This window comes from Delphinapterus leucas, chromosome 1 (genome assembly GCF_059928025.1).
Source record: "Delphinapterus leucas isolate spDelLeu-1000000601 "Yukka" chromosome 1, BTC_Dleu_Yukka2, whole genome shotgun sequence".
In the NCBI taxonomy this organism is placed as follows: domain Eukaryota; kingdom Metazoa; phylum Chordata; class Mammalia; order Artiodactyla; family Monodontidae; genus Delphinapterus; species Delphinapterus leucas.
Window position 1 is genome coordinate 38,690,361 of NC_143129.1, and position 19,009 is coordinate 38,709,369.

General features: G+C 40.9%; 1 long non-coding RNA gene across 1 annotated transcript in view; it reads left to right on the forward strand.

Annotated features, from left to right (window-relative positions):
* Window positions 1–19,009, forward strand: part of LOC111184801 (uncharacterized) — a 95,077-nt gene that overhangs the window by 37,125 nt on the left and 38,943 nt on the right. Inside the window, exon 3 of the long non-coding RNA XR_002647406.3 lies at window positions 4,973–5,142. This is a non-coding gene — a long non-coding RNA (uncharacterized LOC111184801). The remainder of the gene's footprint in view (window positions 1–4,972; window positions 5,143–19,009) is intronic.

Here is a 19,009-nt window from a genome sequence, read left to right on the forward strand (position 1 = left end):
TAAGGTGGGGCAGAGCAGAGGTATAGACCAGCCCTAAGCCAGGGAAGCTGAGATGCAGATCCTGGGAGGGATAAGCAGTCGTTCCACTGACTTCTTGTGTCCCCTGGCCAGCTATCTCCTTTCTCCTCTTTGCAACTTCAACATTTTGACCCCTTTTTGCTCCTGTGTTTCCTCCCATTTCCTGTTGAGAGGAGGATCTTGCCTCTTTGTGGAGGAAGGCCAGAGAAGACCTTCAAGAAATACCAGGCCCTAGAAAGAAACAGCATACATTGATTCAAATGTTAGCTGAGGAGAAGCAGCTGCCTTTCATATCTGCACCAACAAATGTTAAGCAAATCAATGACCCTTCAAGGCTGCTTCTCAGGGGAGGAAAAGGAAGGGAATTATGATCTAAGGCCAGAAGTCTTAGCTGACTTTGGTGCACTTCAATGGGGAGAAAACTTTTACTTAAAAGCTGTTTTAGTGCTGATCCAAAGGGAAATTGAGCCAAGTGAACTACAAAGTAATTTCTGACCTTGGAAAAATAGAAGGCAAAATCCAGCTCCCCCTAAGCACCCCCTCCCCAGGCCTAGAGAGAGCAGAGTTGATTATTGCTATGCCGGCAGGTTATGTTCACTCCAGTAAGATAGTATTTAAATGTATAGTGTTTACCAAGCTGTGGCTTCAGAGGTAGCATGAAAGGTCTAGAAGGGGTTGAGGGGCCTTCACAGTGAGTTCCATGACTGCTTCCAACTCTGCTCAGCTCCAGCTCCCTCTCAGCCACAGGCCGCCACTAGGGAACAGCAGTGATGCTTTCACTTCTTCGGGGCTTTTCATGAAGGAGAGCTGCTAAGGGTTTAGGCCCCTGGAACTCCCTCAAATATGTATGCCTGTCATTTCTGGTCATGTCTATTTCATATCTGTCATTCCACTTCAAAAATTTTTAAAACATTTCATATATCATGACTTCATATTTTGTGTCTGATAATTTCAATACCTGAAGCTCTTGTTGGGAAGCAGGGGGCCACATTTGTTGTGGTCGTTTATTTCTTGTGTGTTTACTGATCTTTGATGGCGAGGTCATATTTGATTTTTATTTCTGAAAAACCTAGAGAACTAAAATGAAGATTCTTTCCTCAGTGAGAATTTGCATTTGCTTTTGATGGAAGCTAGGACCACTACGGACCACAGAAAGCTTTATACCCTAGTGGATCCTTGGCTAAACCTCAGAGTCTTGGGTTCAGCTCCTCCACTTCGCTGATGGCCCAAGGCTTAGTCTCCTAAAAGCAGCCCTGATATCAGCATTTATCCTCTGGGCAACCCTCACCTTTTACTTACGCTTAACCATTCACAGTACTGGTTTTAGTTCATGGTTTATAAGGCCTTTTTTCGTCCTTGTAGAATTATTTATTACAAGTCTGGCACTGAAATAACAATTATATTTTGTATAGGGTCTAGTTGTTTTGTAGCAGAAATCTTCAGAATTTTTAGTCTATCAAACTGCTGCATTATGAAGTCAAGATTTAAATTTATATCCTGCCTCTGACATGTGCTAGCTGCATGGAACTTAACCTTTTGAGTCTCAGTTTGACTCTCTGTGAAAAGATGTGTAAAAATACCTCGCAGTTGTTCCCATCCATTTCCCACTGCCACACACTGCAAAGTGTAATAGATGATATTCACGTGAATGACACACCAGACGTTTATAATACCTAAAACAATTTTACAGGGAAGTAAAGCACTACAGTAGTCTGTATTTGTTACAACTATTAACGTATGTGAGATGTAGTTACTACAAGCACAGATAAGATAAATCTCGCGTTATGTGAAATTTGCCTACCTTTACTAATTTTTCCCCCCACCCAAAATGGCATTTTGGAACAGAAATCAGCAAAAGACTTATTATGTGATAACCTTGATTCTGTTTTAATTCTAACATAATATAAAAAATGTAAATAATTTGAAAACTTTGGTATTCTAAGAGGTCTTTGGATAGCAAGGAGCTCATTCAAGCTGCTTTAGGGCATAGGCAGGCTGGTGGCTGCTCTGAAACCAGAGGGCTGTTGGGATTCAGCCACTTCTCTCTCCCTGTGCATGCCTCCTTTTCCTTATAGCCTCTGTTCACTCCCAGTTTTGCTTCCTCATAACCTCATCTTGCACACAACTTTCATGGCCTTTCCCTTCTCTATATCTTTCCACCTCAACATCCACTGTTAACTACCTCCTCCTTCCAATAGTTTCAACCTTGGATTTCTGAAAGCAACCATCTGAGGGTCCTGGTTAATCTTCTAGCCAGGGCTGGCCAGTCTGTGAATTGGCTGCCACTGGGTCACCTTTGCCCCAGTCAGCTGTATCTAAGAAGACAGAATCACAAAGTTACAGGGGCCTTGGGCAGGGCAATTTTCCGTAGAAGCAGTCTGTGGGTATGGTAAGCTTTCACTGAAGAAACACTTTAAAACTCTAGGGGAAACAACAAGGTAAAGGGTTTGTTACACCAGTGTGTCAGGACATGGTGATTATAACAAGCAAGGAGCACAGCAGCTGTTACACACACAGTGCTAAATATGCGAGTTTTCTTCCTGCCAGAAATTTTCCAACCCCGAACTTGTGAGGGCAGGTGGCTTCCTGAGGTTCTATTCCAGCTTTGAGTTTTCATGGAATGAACACATGCATCTGAAAGTATTCCTGGTAGTTGGGCCTTTGATGCACACCCGTTTTAGCCCTAACCCTCCAGGTGTCAGCAATAAGAAGAGGCACTGACTTCTCTGAATTGATGCAGAGCCCTAGAGCAGAGTTGTCAGGACTAGGACAGTCTAATGGTTGACTGAGTGGACTCTGGAGCCAGACCACCTAGTGTGAATCCTGAATCCATCATTTACTAACTATATGACCTTAGCCAAGTGTCTTTACCTCTTTGTGTCTCTTTTTCCTCATATGTTAAGTAAGGGTGATAATTATCTTTAAACGGTTGTGGCAGAGATTAAACGAGTTGACACACACAAAGCCCTCACGGCACCATAACAATACCCAATAAACATAAGTTATTGTATTATTAAAACTTCCGGAGGTCATCCCGCTGATTGTATGCCCCTCCATGATCCTACTTCTAATTCACCCCACAGAACTGAGTCCTCTCCTCTTAGAATCACCTGGAAGAGAATTCACAAACACTTCAGAAAGGCCTTATTGTATCCCATGGCCCATAAAGAAGTAGAGACATTTTCCCCTGCTCATTCTGCTACAACCCAATCTCATGTCTTCTTTGTGTCTCCTTGTCCTTAGAAGGAAGAAGGGCATGGCCCCTGGCCCCTTGCCCGTGTGCTAAAGGGATCCACAGCTAGAGAACAGCCCTTTCCCTTTGAACAGTGGGAAGAGGGCCACGATGTTTCAGAGGCAGATAGCAGCAGCTGGAGAGAGGGGAGGGGAAGCTTGATATGTCCAAACTTGCCCCTTCAGGGGCCATGGTCTCTCATCTCTCCTCTTACAACATTCCTTCTAAAGAATTTTTAGCTTAAACTTAATGATGAAATCCTGTCCCTAGATGAAATCAACCATCCTTATCATGACAGAAAAATGCAAATATCTGGTACTTTTCCATTACACATAGAGAAAACATAGGGAGTCTTAAAAAAGAAATGTTTGGGTGTTTTAATCCTTTCTTCAAAATGTTTCATTCCTCTCTTTTTAGAAGATGATGACGTTCTCCAAGCATTTCAACCAGGTTTGTGAAAGTCTCACTCCTGCTCACACGAATCACATCTGCATGTGCAAAAATACAGACAGAGGAACACGAAAACGTGATTTTATACACGTTCAAACACACAGGTATCTACAAAATGGCACTCACACGTGCCTGTCTACACACCACACACACACACACACACACACACACACGTATACCTGCAAACATTCAGGTTCACAATAGATGGCACACATACATATGAACAAATAGAAACTAGTAAATAGCGCCATTTCTGCAGTGTTATTGCCATATACAAGCATCCTTCATTTTATTGTGCTTAACTTTACTGCATTTGCAGATACTGCATTTTTCACAGATTGAAGGTTTGAGGCAACCCTGCACTGAGCAAGTCTATCAGCACCATTTTTCCAAGAGCATTTGCTCACTTCATGTCTCTGTGTCACATTCTGGTAATTCTCTCAATATTTCAAACTTTTTCATTATTATTGTATTCGTTCTGGTGATGTGTGATCAGTGGTCTTTGATGTGACTCCTCCTCACTAAAGCCTCAGATGGTGCTTAGCATTTTTTTAGCAATAAAGTATTTTTTAATTGAGGTATGTACTTTTTTAGACCTAATGCTATTGCACACTTAATAGACTACAATATAGTGTAAGCATAACTTTTATATGCACTGGGAAACCAAAAACTTTGTGTGACTCATTTCATTGTGATATTCATTTTATTGCAGTGGCTGGAACCCAGCCTGCACTATCACCAAGGTCTGCCTGTACTGACACGGAGCGCATATACGCACGCATCTTTGGTGTGGCTAATTCACTACCAGGTTTGGGGGTAGGAAAGAAAATTGCATCTTTTCAGGGAGGATCAGAAATCTAGCTGAATTCCTAAACCTGCTGGGTTCCCCATCTCCTCCTTCTGTCCTTGGCTCTCAAGGGAAATGACTGAGTTTTAGAACGGAACTGAGGCCGGAGGATTATTCCAACTCAGAATAGTGGATCCTTGAACATGGGCCCTTGAGAGAGTCCAGTGGAGTCTAAGTAATGTCTACTATGAAAAGAGAAATGAATAACTCCACCACTGAAAACAAGTGTCCAGAAAACAGCAAGTTTATCCTGTGCTAGAGCCAAGGAGCAACCAGGTGCCAATTACATCCCTGGGGGAAGGAAAGGGCAATGCAAGCACAGACTGTGCCCTGTTGTAGGAGACCAGAGGCAGGAAGGGAGGAAAATCTGAATCTATAAGCTTTCTTTTTATATAAACCAGACTCATAAGTTTTCTTTATTTCAGCTGGAACTCACATCACAGCTGCCCTATTTACTTACCTACTGGCTGCATTCCTTAGAACCAGTTTTTTTTCCTGTTCAAATGGAAACCAGGCAGAATTGGGAAAATATTTCATCAGCCAGCTCCTCAGCACTCCTGTCTGAGGGAGACCATCTGACCCAGATGCCCTTTAAGTAAGTAAATACAGTTTTGCCCCGTCCCTGAGCAGAGGAGGGTGTACGAAAAAGGCAGAGGAAACGTTGGGTTCCGGAGGTGGGCTGACGCTGGGGTTGTTCTAACTGACTTCCCTCAGGTCCGTGGAGCCCAGTGGTGTGCTGGTAAACGTTTAACAGCCAATTCTCGGGGCAGGGCGGGGCGGGGGGCTGATTCGTAGTGCCTGCTGATTTCCATGGCCTATTTGGAGCTACCAAAAGTGAAGTCCCTGGACATGGAGTTGGGAAGAGGTGTGCACTGGCACTCCATTTCATGGTATTTCTACCGCCTGATACAATAGGTGTGCGTAGCCTCCAGAACGTAAGTAATTGTAAAACGCCGTAAGATAATTAGTGAGTGACGAGTGTCGAGTATTTATTACCTTTGTTTTTGTTTTGTTTTGTTTTCATTTTTTGGTTTCTTGGTTTTTTTGGCTGAGACGCACAGCTTGGGGAATCTATGTTCCCTGACCAGAGATCGAACTTGGGCCCCGGCAATGAAAGAGCTGAGTCCTAACCACTGGACCGCCAGGGAATTCCCACCTTTGTTTTTAATATGATGTAACTGTCAGTTTTTATAACTTAATTTCAAATGCTGTAGAATGCCTTTAACAACCTGCTCACAAAGTTCTGGAGAACTGAACAGTCAGTTCTTGCAGGCCAGTGTGGGCTGCCTTTAGGGCACCACTGCTGGGACCCCTCTGTTGCTTACAGTCAGGGAATAAATGCACTGCTGTTAAAACCACTCCCACTAGAAGCAAAGGCCACATCACGGGGGGAGGTTTAGAGTGGGTTCCATTTCCTTAAGGAGGTTCGGACTTCAGGAGACAGAACAGACAACTGCTTGGGGGAGAACAGAGGTTGACAAACACCACGTGGGTTTTTTGTTGTCGTTCTACCCGCTCTGAGTGTTTGACACGTGGGTCAGAGGGTTCCATCTTACCCAGGCAGCTCCTAACTGTATGTGCTTCCGCTAACGTAGTTGAGATAGCTTGATAACTTCTGGTTTTATTCCCTTAAGATCTGTGTGCTCTAAGCATAGCTCTCTGGCTGGAGTTCCCCAGCATTATCTGGGTCTCAGACCTTTGCCACTTTAGCTGGAGGATCCTGGAGGTGTCTGTGGCTATATGTTTTTCCTTGTTACTTCCTGGACCCCACCTATAGGAGTTGGGATGCTACTTGTCTCCCAAAACTCTCTTGTTGGAAAACTTCTTGCATGAGAGAGACAACATTTTACTCAACTGGGGTCAAGGGAGGCTACACATCTGGCCCCAGCCTCTGATCTTCTGAAAAATTGCTGAGCTTTATCCAAAGTACTCAGGTCCAGAAGTGGCAGTGTAAGGAAAAAAGAGTATAAGGATTGAAACTGGAGGAGAAAAATCTTAGTAGTAGGGTTATAGGGCCAAGAATTGAGGTAGATTTTTTGTCGAAGGATGTACAAAATGTGCCCGGGACAGCAGGTCAGACAGGAGACAGCTGCCTCAGAAGTGTTTAAAGTGTGGAGAGGTGGGAGTGAACAATGGTAATAGGTTTGGGTCTTCCATTTTGGGGTTGTCTCTGGTGGCCGCCTGCCGGCACAGTCAGTCTCACAATTCCTCGCACTCATCAGGACCTTAGCTACATTGGCCCTGAAATTTAATGACCCGCATTCCCCTCCTGTCTTCATGTCCCTCCTAACCAAGTGGGGATTCTGTGGTCCTTCATTGTAATCATCCCTTGTGTATGTCTTTGTCTTTCTCCAGCATGCTTTAATGAGGTTCAGTACTGCCTGGAGATCCAGCTATACTTCCCTAGTAAATTCACTCCCCAATTCCCAACTGCAGTGGATGTATAGCCCCCACTCCTATTGAGGCAGGTCCCTCCCCAAATGTTGGGCTGGTCCCATCTCCCCCTGTCTACTAAAGACCTTTGTCCTGCAGTTCTCCCCTCTGTCTCCTGAAACATCAATTATTTCCTCTCTACTTGATCAAAACTCTAAATTTCTTATAAAACTCTCTCTCTCTTTCTCTCAGTACTTCTTCTTCCTCTGCTTCAGGCCAGAAGCTGCAGAGGGCAGAAGGGATGGTGATCAGCTTATATTCTATGTCCCCACCTTGTGCGTCTCCTCATTTTCCCCTCCCTCACTAGGCTGCGTAGTGCTCCAAGGCCGCTGCTCAAGGAGAGAGAGGAGGTGCAGGGAGCAGGAAAGTTCTTACTTGACTGGCACTGTTTACTATAGTGCTGATATTTTCTGGCCTTAGTGGATGTTTAAAGCTGACTTTCTTCTCTTGGGTCTAACATATGTTTCTTGGTGATGCCCCTGTTGTGGTCCTTTGATGGCAGCTTCCTTGATACAGACCATGCCTTTCCTCTGGCTGCCCATTTACCATTCCTCCCTTAGCTCATGGGTATCTTTTGGTCCACACCACACATACTCTTGTTGGGGCTCCAAAGTTCCTCTGGGAAGTCATCATGGGCAGGGTCTGTATATAAAGTCACAGATCACCATCCTTATAAGTCACAGATCAGCATCCATAATGCTCCTATCAGCGTTTTGGTCCTACTATCATGAGAGCACAGCTACTTCCCAACACAGCTCTCTCTACTCCACTATGCCAAGGCACTAGCCAGCCACAGTCTCTTTATTACCTTTACAGGCATGGGTCCAGCACCAGTCTATTATGTCTATTATATTCTCCAAGTGATCCCTTAAGCCCTAATCACCTTGTTTGATGTGAAGGGCAAGCTTCTCCTCCCCACCTCCAAAACACTTCTATAACTTTCTCCAAAAAAATCAAATCACCTCCCCTTCAACTTCAGTCACAACCCTTTAATACCCTTAAGGTTGTTGATTAGAATTGCTTAGAATTGCAAAATGGGTTTTAAGATATCTCCTTTGCAAATCCTGTATAGATGGTTTAGCACCTCACCCTGGAATGTGGAGTCATTTTGCACCCATGGCTTTGTGCAAAGCCTTTGGGCTCTCAGTCAGGACTGAGGGAGAAAGAATTGTATTTTAGCATCTCGTTACACATATCCATATCTCTCTGTAACGAAATCCACGTGATGTCGCATTATATTGAGAAAGAAAAGACAACACAAACTTGAGTAGTGAGAGTAACTGTAAAGTCTCTGACTTTGTCTGCTCGGGCTGCTGTAACAGAACACTACAGCCTGGGGTGGCTTATAACAACAGATTTTATTTCTCAGTTGTGGAGGCTGGGAAGTCGAAGATCAGGGTGCTGGCAGATACGGTGTATAGTGAGAGCCCACTTCCTGGTTCAGAGATAACAACCTTCTCACTGTGTCTTCACAAGGCAGAAGAGGTGAGGGAGTTCTCTGGGGTCTCTTTTAAAAAGACACTAATCTCATTCATGAGGGTTCCACCCTCATGACCTGCTTATCTCAGGCCCCACCTCCTAACACCATCGCATTGAGAGTCAGGATTTCAACATATGCATTTGTGGGGATACAAACATTCAGTCTGTAGCAGCCATTTTCATGGTGGACCACCAGAGCAAAGGGGCATGGACACCCTCCAATTTCTGTTTCTCCTGAGATCTGGCCATTAATCTCTTCCTGGGTTCCTGCATACGTTTCTTGAGGCAACTTGAACGGACCTCTTTTCCTTGCCTTCAAAAGCCCATCCAGGGAACTTTCCAGAACTAGATTTGCTTCTCATCAAATACTTCTCTGTAGGACTGCTCCCCCAGCAACCCCTGATTTCATCTCATTCAGTCCTGCCCTCCAAAGCCAGGCCAGGGGACAACCAGGGAGGCATCAAACATAGGAGCTAAAACCTGAAACCAACAACAACGCAGCAACTTTTCAGGGCTCCAACGGGCTGGTTGGAACCTCTTTGCCTAGTATTTCCTGATTACTTGATAGGAAACCACTATCTCCAAGTGACACTCAAGGGCAGGGGCAGGAACCTTCTGGAGGATGGTGAAACAAGAGGAGCGTGTCTTCCCCCAGGCTGTCCTCCCAGAAGGCTTTCCTAAAATGCATTTCATTTCCTGAGTTAGAGTAGATACTAAGTTCTTTCTTGGGACAAGCGTTAGTTTCTCCTTGCAGGCCAGAAAGATACTGCTTGTTCCTCAGACCCTTTTCTACTTTTTATATTTTCTTCTTTTTCCTCCTCTTTTTGGTGGCATTAACCCTTGACTCTACTCAATGGTCTTTAGCAGTTTTTGTCTTTTCTAATCTTCTTCTTGATGGGAAAGTATTTTCCCTGCCTGTCTATATCTAGCTTTTTTGTTCTTGATTTTTTTTTACTACGGACATTTTTTACTACGGACAATTTATCCTTTTATTATCTTTTCCCTGTTGTGTTTTTGCTCCTTTGAAGGTCTTAGCTTTTATTTGCCTTTACTTTTCATGTTGTTTACTTTCTGTACATAATTTTACTTTGTTTCCTTGTAAAATATTTAATTTTTATTTAAAACATTCTTAAATACCTAGTTTTAAAAATAATAATTCTTAAGGTTTGGTTTATTTATTTATTTATTTATTCTGGTTTATCCTTTTCCACTTCTGTTCCTGGCTTTAAATTTTTTATTTTAATTTTCATCTCTTCCTCTGTTTTTTAAATTTATAGTTAGTTTTACGATTTGTTTCTATCATAGCCTGCAAGAGGGGTGGGTGTAGGAATGATAGCAATTGGAAGAGGCCACACAATGCAAGGGGATGATGGGCCACCTTCCTCCTGTCCTTCTGAGCTACTCTGCAGGCACCCTCAGAGGCTCCTGAAATGACTCCCCGTCGCTCTGTAATTAACATTTGTCCTGCTTTGGGGCAGCCCAGCATCTTTTGAGTACTCTGGCATCTTTAAGGTATCAGCTTTCTTCTTCACACTTGTCACCACAGTGCTATAAAACCCAGGATGCTCTACACTGGGGCACCACATCCATGTTCCAGGTAGGAGGAAGGAGGGAGGGGTTGAGTCTGTGTGAAGGAAACACAAGCTTCTCCATGAATTCCCTACACTCTTCTGCTTATGTCTCATTGGCTAGAACTGTGCATCCCTAGCTCTGAGGGAGTCTGGGGTAGTGAGAATAATATAGAACTCTCTAACTTTGTCAAAGCCTTTACTTTTTTTTTTCTTAAAATAATCTCAAATTTAGAGAAAAGTTGCAAGTATGGTATAAAAACCTCTTTTCCCTGAACTGCTGAGAGTAAGTTGCCAACTGATGCCCCAGCACCCCTGAAAAATTTAATGTGTGTTTCCTACAAAAAAGGGATATTCTCCTACATATTGTATAACTACAACACAACCATGGAAATCAGAAAATTGACATTGGTGTAGTACCACCTTTCAATCCCTAGATATTGTTAATGTTTTGCTATTTGTCCCAAGAATCTCCTTTATACCAAAAGTATCCATTTTGGAATCACATGTTGCATTTAGTTGCTGCTTCTCTTTAGTCTCTTCCATCTGAACCAATTCCTCAGTTTTTCCCTGACTTTCATGACTTCGACTCTTTTGAAGATTATAGGCTAATTATTTTGTAGATGTCCCTCATTGTTTCCTCCTGATTATTTTCAGGTTATGCACCTTCAGCAGGAATATCACAGGAGTGACCTGTTTTTTTTCGTTGCACCCTAATAGGTGAGGCTTGACATCAGTTTATCCCGTTACTGAAGAGGCTTTCATTACTTACGTTGATGTCTGCTAGGCTTCTCCACTATGACATTTTTCTTTTCTCCTTTGTAACTAAAAAGTATTTTATAGGCAGTGCTTTGAAACTAGAGTCTGTCATACAGAGTGAAGTAAGTCAGAAAGAGAAAGACAAATACTGTATGCTAACACATATATATGGAATTTAAGAAAAAAAAATGTCATGAAGAACCTAGGGGTAAGACAGGAATAAAGACACGGACCTACTAGAGAATGGATTTGAGGATATGGGGAGGGGGAAGGGTAAACTGTGACAAAGCGAGAGAGAGGCATGGACATATATATACACTACCAAACGTAAGGTAGATAGCTAGTGGGAAGCAGCCGCATAGCACAGGGAGATCAGCTCGGTGCTTTGTGACCGCCTGGAGGGGTGGGACAGGGAGGGTGGGAGGGAGGGAGACGCAAGAGGGAGGAGATATGGGAACATATGTATATGTATAGCTGATTCACTTTGTTATAAAGCAGAAACTAACACACCATTGTAAAGCAATTATACTCCAATAAAGATGTAAAAAATAAAATCCCATTTTAAATCCCATTCTTCAACAAACATTTAATTAATTTAGACCAGGAGTCAACAAACTCTTTGTGTAAAGGGCCAGAGTTATTACTATCTGGTAAGTATTTTCAGATTTGCAGGCCAAGAAGCCAAGTTGAGGATATTATGTAGGTACTTTCATAATGAGAGAAAAAAAATTTTTCCAGAACATTTTCACTGATGAAATTAAAAATATAATTATTGAGTACAAATTTTTTTGTAGTGCAGATATCCTAATGAGAATAGAATTCTTTTGGGGGTGGAGGGAAGATTAGACTTAACTGGGGTTCAAGGTCAGTGTTCCCAATTATCAAATTGATTGCAAATGTTCCTCTGCAAAAATCATTCTGAGCCTGTGGGCCATACAGAAACAGAGGGCTGGATTTGGTCCACAGGCCATCGTCTGCTAACTCATGGATTTGTCTTTTACTCAATGGGTTACATTCTGTTGCTAACATGAATTTTGATGTTGAAATTTTCTCTGAGTTGACTGGTACAAGCTCCTTCAAGCTGACCTCTGTGTCCTTTTGCCACATCCCCATCATACTTTGAGCACTTCCTTGCCTTTGGCACAAGGTGTTCTAGGCTCCTTTTGCATGTTCTCTGCCCCAGCCTTGAAAGCAGCCGTATCTTCACAGAGCCCTAGTGTCTTTCAGCGCAGAGTGATACTCAGAAGCTGAGCTCTGGGTGCCAGGGATGCTCATTGCTCCTGGGGTGTTACTCTTCCCAGGCCCTCTCAGGGGGCAGAGCTAGAATATACATGTGTGTTTACCAATGCCTCCAATTCCAATCTAATACCACAGGGGTGTTTCTACTTTTTCTCCCTTTCCACACTTGCAACTTCTTTTTCTAACAGAGAGAAACCTGGCTCCCACTATAATTAAATTACTTTCTCATTTAATCAATGCCCCCTGTAAGTAACCACCTTCCCATTCCCATTCCCAGCCCTGCCCCTTACTGATGCTCCCTTCATCTTGCTCAGGCTCTGATAACCTTCTCTGGGCCACACTTGTGTGTGGAGGTCAGGTCATCATGCCCAGGCTCTGACTCCCATGACAAGCTGCCCTTTTACTTGGAACCTCTACTCACCTGTTTGGGCTGACAGCTCAGGATGGATGCTACCTTTTTACGGTTCACATCATGAATGTCTTCCTCACACCCCTCCCCCTGGACTCCAACACCTTTTCTGGGCTCTCCCCACATGGATACCCTTCTCACTTTGCTTGGGCGCTGACTCCCCACATCAGCATTTCCCCTGCTTGTGTGGATGCCTCGCTACTCCGCTCTGGCTCTGACACCACATGCCAGATCGCTCCTCTCCATGGATGCCTACCTTGCTCTGCCTTACCTAACAGCTTCAGGACTGAATTGCTCAGGAAGGGGAAGGAGTAAGACTGCTTTTAAAAATCTTTACATAGTTACTGAGATTTTTTTTTTGAGATCTAATAATAGCTAATGCTCATGGTGCTTACTGGGTGCTGGGCATTGTTCTAAACACTGTATACTGAACTCAGGTAATTCTCACAGCCTCTATAGGAGGTTGTATAATTATAATCTCTAGGTCATAAATAAAGAAATTGAGGCACAGAGAGGTTTAGTGACTTGTCCAAGGTCACTCATCTCATAAGTGATGGAACCAGGACTCAGGCAAATAAGTTCACCACACACCACAAGCAAAACTCTTCAGATACAGTTAAGCTCCACAGTGAACTGTCCCTGTTTTCATTTCTTTTCTTGTGTTTTCCAGAGAAAACACTACAGTCATTTGGTATAAGTTATTCCTATGCATATATTTGTACTTTCATTATACATATAGTATAACTTTGCATGCTTTTAAATTTTATGAATATTATACTGAATGCATGACCTTGCAAATTTCTTTTTTTTCTATCTACTTCATGATTTTAAGACTTATTCTTATTGCAATGCATAGCTTTAGTTCATTCCTTGAAATTGCTATATAATATGTTGTATGAATATACCACAATTTATTTATCCAAATACTGTGGGTGGACAGTTTAGGTTGTTCACAATTTTCCACTATTAAAAGCATTGCTGGAATTTCCCTGGTGGTGCAGTGGTTAAGAATCCGCCTGCCAATGCAGGGGACACGGGTTCGAGCCCTGGTCTGGGAAGATCCCACATGCCAGGGAGCAACCAAGCCATGCGCTACAGCTACTGAGCCTGCTCTCTAGAGCCCGTGAGCCACAACTACTGAGCCCGCATTCTGCAACTACTGAGGCCCACATGCCTAGAGCCCGTGTTCCCCAACAATAGAAGCCACCACAATGACAAGCCTGCACACCGCAATGGAGTAGCCCCCACTCGCCGCAACTAGAGAAAGCCTGCGCACAGCAGCAAAGACCCGACGTAGCCAAAAATAAATAAATAAATAAATAAACAAAAATAAAAGCATTACTGAAATAAACATTTTTGTCTTTTATGCAATTGTGCAAGTTTCTTTAGAATATGTGCTTAGCAGTGGAATAAGCTATGTGCATCTTCAACTATGCCTAAGTATTTTTCCAAAATGGTTCTTACTAGTTTACATTCCAACTAGGGGTGACTGAGTTCACGTTTTTTCACTTCCTTGCCAGTGTCTAGTATTGTCAGACTTTTAAAATTTTTCTAGTCTGATGTGTGTAAATATTCCTATTAATTTTCTAATTTACATGTCCCTGATTACTAGTGAAGTTGAGAATATTTTCTTAAATATACAGAATTTGGGGTTTTCTCTTTGGTGAATTATCTGTTCATATCATCTGTCTATTGAGTTTATCATTTTCTTACTGTTTGAGGAATTTTTCAAAGTATGAAATGGATGCAAATTCTTTGCTCAGTTATAATTTCTCCTATTGTGTGGCTTGTTTTTTTCATTTAATAGATGGTATTTTTGTTGCACAGAAGATTATAATTTTCAGGCAATCACACTGATTACTTTTTTATGGTTTACATTCTTTGCATGTTGTTTAAAAATGTCTTCCCTACACAAAAGGCATAAAGATATATCTGTATTTTCTTTTTAGAGTTCTAAAGTTTTGCTCTTGAAACATCTAAGTATCTACTCATTTGAAATTTATTTTTGTGAATATTACGAGGTAAATATCTAATTTCATTTTTTTTCATATGGATACCTAATTGTCTCTGCATCATTTATTTAGAAGTCTGTCTTTTCCCTGTTGATTTAGGATGCCATCTCTGTTGTTTACCAGGTTTCCACATGTGTGGGTCTGTTTCTGGTTTCTTTAATCTGTTCCACTGGACTGTTTGTCTCTCCCTGTATGAATACTACACTGTCTTAATTATAGTAGCTTTTAGAAACAAGTCCTCATATCTATTAGGGCAAGACTCTCCTCCTTTTGTCATGGCTGAACTTGGCTCTTTGCTTTTCCATATTAATTTTATAATCAGCTTGTCAAGTCTTTTGTTTCTTAGCTTTTTACAACTTTATTAAGTTACATGTACAAAACCTGCACATTTTTAACATGTACACTTTGTTGAGTTTCAACATAGGTGTATACCCATAAAGTCATTGGCACAATCCAATAAATTAATATCCCTGTAGCAAACAGACTCTGTGAGCTGCTCTAGCAAATTAATCGAACCCAAGGAGGGGGTGTTGGGAACCTCTGATGTATAGCCAATCATTCAGGAGTACAGGTAACGACAGTGTGGACTTGTGACTGATACACTGAATTGGAGGGGGTCATTGGAACTTCCAATCTACAGTGGGTTGGTCAGAAGCACAGATGATAACCTCGGCCTGCAACTTGCGTCTGAAGTGGGTGGGGGTGGGGAGTCTTGTGAGACTAAGCCCTTAATCTGTGGAGTCTGATGATTTCTACAGGTGGATAGTGTCAGAATTGAGTTGAATTGTAGACAACTGGGGTCTGAGAATTGTTTGTTGTTGTTATGGAAAGCACCTTCACGCCTGCAGTGGAACTGGGTCCCAGAACCCCAAATATTCATGAATTGGTGTATCTTTCCATTTGTTTAGATCCTCTGTGCGTTCTCTCAGCAATGTTTTGTACTTTTGAGTTTAAATATCTTGTACATTTTTTGGCAAATTTATCCCTGGATTGTATTTTTATGCCATTATAAATGGTATTTTAAATTTCTGGTTTTTTGTTGCTAATATATAGAAATACACTTGATGTCAACCTTGTATCATGCAACCTTGATGAACTCACTAAAAAGTTCTGTAGCCTTTTTTTTTTTTGGTAGATTCCCTAGGATTTTCTATATAGAATATCATGTCACTTGAAAGTACAGACATTTTCACTTCCTTCTTTCCGATATGTATGCCTCTTACTTCTTTTTCTTTCCTTATTGCATTAGCTAGGACCAAGCTGTCTTATAAAGTCATTATGGCACCAAATTGACTGCCATAAAGTCATTCATAATATTCCTTTATTAATGCTTTAATATCTGTAGGATCTATAGTGCTTACCCCTCCCTCACTCTCGATATTGGTAATATATGTCTTCTCTGTTATTTTTCTGATCAATCTGGCTAGAGATTTATCCATTTTATTGATCTTCTCCAGGATTCAGCTTTTGGTTCCATTGATTGTTCTTTGTTATATTTTGGTTTTCAATTTATTTTCTGCTCTTTATTTCCTTTCTTCTGCTTTGGGTCTAATTTTTCTTTTTTCCTAATTCCTTCAGGTAGAAGTTGAGGTTATTGATTGTAAATCTGTATACCTTTCTAACATTAGTGTCTAGTGCTATAAATTTTCCTCTAAATCTTGCTTTAGCTATACCGCACATATTTTTATATGTCTTATTTTCACTTTCATTCAGATCAAAGTGTTTTCTAATGTCCCTTGTGAATATTTGTTTGAAACATGAGATGTTTTCAGAAATGTTGCTTAGTTTACAAACACTTGGGAAATTTTCAGGTATCTTCCTATTCTTAATATCTAATATATTCCCTTTTTGTCCAGATAACGTATTTTGTATGATTTGAATCATTTGAAATTTTTCATGACTTGCTTCATGGCCCAAATTATCTATCTTAGTATTTGTTCCATGGGCACTGGAAAGCAATGTGTATTCTGCTGCTGTATCACAGAGTGTTCTCAAAATATCAGTTAGGTCCAATTGGTTGTAGGTTTGTTCAACTCTACTTTATCCTTGCTATTTTTTGTCTACTTGTTCTATCAATTATTGAAATGGGAGTGTTGAAAACTGTTGTAATTGTGGATTTGTCCATTTCTCCTTGCGTTTCTATTAGGTTTTCTTTCATGTATTTTGAAACTCTAATATTAGGTACATAAATATTTTAGGACTACTGCTTCCTCTTAAGGAATCGACCCCTTTATCACTATGAAATGACTCTCTTTTTCCTGGTGCTATTTCTTGTTCTGAAACTTACTTTGTCTGATATTAGTATAGTCACTACAGCTTTCTTTTGAAGTAGTAACATGATATATCATTTTCATCCTTTTACATTTAATCTGTCTTTTCCTATATATTTAACATGGGTGTCTTAGAAAATAATTGTCTTTTTAAAAAATCCAATCTGACAATTTGCCTTTTGGTTAGACTGTTAAGACTAACTGCATTTAATGTGATTATTGACATGGTTGGGTTTAAATGTATCATCTTGCTATTTGTTTTCTATTTGTCTCTTCTTAATTTCCTTTATCCTTTTTTTCCCTGTCATCTTTTTGGTTGATAATTTTAATGATTCTACTTTATCTCCTTTATTAGCTTATTAGCTATACTCCTTTGTATTATTCTTTTCGATTGTTGCTTTAGGGTTTATAGTATTCATCTATAACTTATACAGTCTATCTTTACCACTTTGTGTAAAATATACCATCTGTACAAAGTATATTTGCATTTCTTCATCCCAACTTTTGTGCTATTATTGTCATATATTTTACTTCAACATATGTCATAAACCCTATAATAAATTATTATTATTACACTAAACAGTAAATTATCTTTTAAATGTATATTTTTAATTATTTAAAATTTATATTTACACAAGTATTTACCATTTCCAGGAATTTCTTTTACTCTTTTATGTAGATTCAAATTTTCACCTAGTATCATTTTCCTTTTGTACTTCCTTTAACATTTCTTATACTGCTGGTCTGCTTGTGATCGTCTGTCTTTGCTTTAAGACTTTATCACTAGTTTTAAGCAATTTGATCATGATATGTCTTGATATATTTTTCATGTTTGTTCTGCTTAGGGTTCATTGGGATCTGTAAGTTTACAGTTTTGATCAAATTCAGAAAATTTTTAGTAATTATTTCTTTAAATATGTTTTCTGTTCCTCTTTTCTGGGTCTCTGATTATATGTATATTATGCAGTTTGATGTTGTCCCTCAGTTCACTGATGCTCTGTTTATTTTTTATCAGACTTTTTCTTGGTGTTACATTTTTAATTGTTTCTATTGCTATGACTTTCGGTTTTTAAAGTCTTTTCTTGTAGAGAGTCTAATAATACGTTATAATCTCATCTAGTACGTTTTTCAACCTATAGAATTTGATTAGGTATTTTGTTATGTCCTCCATATCTCTCCTTATCGTGTACACTCATTCCTCTACATTCTTGAACACACAGAGTATATTTATCATTATGTTTTAATGTTCTTGTCCACTTAATTCTATCATCTGTGTCATTTCTGAATTTGTTTCAATAAATTTACTTTTCTCTTCATTAAAGGTTATATTTTCCTGTCTCTTTGCATGCCTTGGCTCACGGGCCCAGCCACTCCGCGGCATGTGGGATCTTCCCGGACCGGGGCACGAACCCTTGTCCCCTGCATCGGCAGGCAGACTCTCAACCACTGCGCCACCAGGGAAAACCTTGTTTTCCCCTTGGCCTTCGGGAAATCACTCTCATCACTCTCTTCCTACCTCACCGGCAGCTCCTCCTCAGTCTCTTTTGCTATAGCTCCTCCTCATCTTCCTGACTTTTTTACCCATACTTACTACCTAGGTGGTCCACCAAATCCATGGCTTGAAATACCATTTATATTTTGATGATTTCCAACTTTACATCCCTATTTCCACCCCTTATCCTGCATTTAACTCCTCTCTTCAACTGCCTACTTATTATACATCTCCACTGCATATTCAATAGATATAATTAAACAAGTCTCAAACTAAACTGATCTTCCGCCTCAAATCCATGTACCCTGTAGTCTTCTCCTTCTCCATAAATGGCATCGCCACGCTACCAGTTATTCAGGTAAAAATATTGGGGCTAGCCTTTGCTCCTGTCACATTCACATGCAGTCCATCAGCAAATTCTGTCAGCTGCACCTTCAAGTCCAATAATTTATTACCACCTCTACCAGTATGCAGTAGTCTCAACTGCCACCAAATTCTCCAACAGCTTCTTATTCCACATAGAGTAGGCTCAAAGTCTTTGCTATGGCTCACAAGGCCGTTCATGATTAGTCATCCTTGCTAATTCTCTGACTTCATCTCCTACTCCTCCACGCTCACTCTGATTCTACCACGCTTACCCTCTTGCACGTTCCCTCCTTGTTCACCTGCACCTACTATTTCCTCTTTCCAGAGCACTTTTTCCTCAGCTATCCCCATGGCTTACTCCATCACTTCATTTGGGTCTCTACTCACATGTCACCTTACCAAAGAGACTGTATCAACTTTCCTGCCTTATTCATC